The sequence below is a fragment of the Budorcas taxicolor genome, chromosome 3 (assembly GCF_023091745.1).
Source record: "Budorcas taxicolor isolate Tak-1 chromosome 3, Takin1.1, whole genome shotgun sequence".
NCBI lineage: Eukaryota > Metazoa > Chordata > Mammalia > Artiodactyla > Bovidae > Budorcas > Budorcas taxicolor.
Genome location: NC_068912.1, coordinates 110432354 through 110434633, shown reverse-complemented (window position 1 = coordinate 110434633; position 2280 = coordinate 110432354).

The window sequence follows — 2280 nt, the reverse complement described above, 5'->3', positions numbered from 1 at the left end:
CTGGCATTTTCTTTGAGAAGCCACCCCTTCCACATCCCTGGCTTGGTCAGCCTGTGCTCATCTCTGTGTTCATCACAGGTACACTTTCAAGGGCACACCAGCCACTGTGCTAGGAACTAGATATGAGTGAGCAAGATGACACGGGTGTTTCTGGAGTGCTGAAGTGGACACTGCTTTTTCAAATAAGAATATGGCATGTAATAGTTCCAAAGAGAACCATGTTTAAAAGTGACTCCTGCTTTTGGTAGAGGTAGCTTGGGATTCTGGAGCTGTGGTAGGGACAGAGCGGGGGTGAGATTTCTCCATGGCTGCCCGTCGCTGGTGTTAGTCACTGATGAGCCTGTGCAGGTCATGGGACTCTGTCTGAGGCACAGGTGATGGAGACTTGTGTTCTGTCTCCATGTAACAGAATCAGCCCACGAAGAGTGTTATAAAACGTAAGGTGTCCCCACAGCCTCACGAACTTCCAAGTGAGTGGGAGACAGATGGCTGAATGCTGTCCCATGTAAGCGGTACGTGGGACCCTGCAGGCCCAGATGTAACCCCAGGTTTTAGAGGGAGAGAGCTATTAGGCTGCTTGGACCTACCTGAAGGCTGGAGGGCATTGCCTGGGGAAAAGCTTAAACTGCTCTAATGGGATGGCACTTTAATCTGCTTTCATGCTTTAATTTCTGTAGCCAATGAATAAATGCCAAGAAAATCATGTGACTCAGGTATTCCCATGATTTGATTCCCCATTTGGGGCCCTACAGTTCAAACTGGGAGCCCAGGTCTTATTCCAAGTATATATTGACATTGTTTTTCTTACAGGTATTGGACTCCTTCAGAGATTCAGGGTGAGTGGTTACCTGCAGATTACAAAGATAACAACTTTCCTCCATATGGCCACACCATATTTCCAGTTGAATAGTAAAATGCTGTAGTCATTTCCAGCACAAAGTTTGAATTAAATACTTTTTGCACTGGATTTGTCCTGGCTTTTCAAGTTTTTTTGATCATAGAAATAAGTGTTTGAAAATCTCTTCCGTTTTCTGGGCTACAAGATATGGTTAACAACTGAGATACCTCTTGTCAACAGTCAGGTGGGAAGTTCCCCCACATACAGATCTGGAAGTTTAAGTTTCAGACTGCTACTGATTATTCCTCTCCATGCCCCCCAATTCCCAGACTACACGCTACAGGAAATCGTGCCTCTGACTCCAGATTGCGAAGCATGTTGCCCTTGTCCTAAGGGAGGACCTGAAGTGTTAGTGTCTGCTCTTCAGAAAACAACCAAACAAAAACCAGAGCATGTGACCTAGACCTGTATGGCCAAGACTGCCGCAGGCCTTAGCTCTCTCCAGCTGCCCCTCCTGGAGCCCACACGGCTGCCGCGGAGCCCCGGGCTGAGGCACCTTTGTCAACCCTGGTGGCTTACTCAGGCCCAGGGAGGCCTGTCACAGAGGAAAGCCCAGGCCCACAATCTTAACACCAGCCATCACTTAAAAAAAAAAAAATGCTTTGGCTAGCACAATACAGTTCATTTCTCTCAGCACCACCCAATGTCCACTCTGGCAGAGCAGCTATCTGCTAGACCGCGGTTCAGGAACCGGCTGCCTCCACCTTGGATGTCTCTACGTGGCTGCAGAGTTCCCCGAGGGCTCCTCTGCGTCCGGCCGGCAGGTGGAGGAAGGGAGTGAGAGTCACAAAGAAGTTTCTAATGGGTCAGGGTGGAAGACGGAACCTCTCTTCTGCCCATGCTGTGCAGAAGGCTGGAGATGGAGTGAGCTACGTGCCACAGAAACAGACTCTGGTGTGGCAAACTGCTGACCACCACACGCCACTTCAAGGGCTTCTCCCTGAGGATGAATAGGAACTGGGTGTCTGGGTACTTTCCTTCTTTGTCACCAAATCCAACTGGTTTGCAAAGCTTTTAGAGCTGCGCTGCTAAGGGCTGTTTGCCCCCTTGTCAAGGGTATGGTATGGATGCACAAATTATCTGAAGAATTAATAAAAGATCAATTAAGTCACAGTAGCTTGTGAGGTGTGGGTTCTAGGCATCGGTATGTTTGAGAAGTTGCCCAGGTTATTCTAATGTGCAGCCAGTGAGAACCACTCGTGTCAATACACAGGAATGTGATTGTTAGACATGTGGGGATGAGGGGGACCTGGAGTGTAGCTCGGAAGGTTATACTAGGGCACAGCCGTAACTTGCCAGCCAGAGTTTCGTATCTGTGCTGACAACTGGATAGAAGGCTGGCCTCCCCAGGAAAGATAACGTTAGTTTTGTTCCTTGTGACC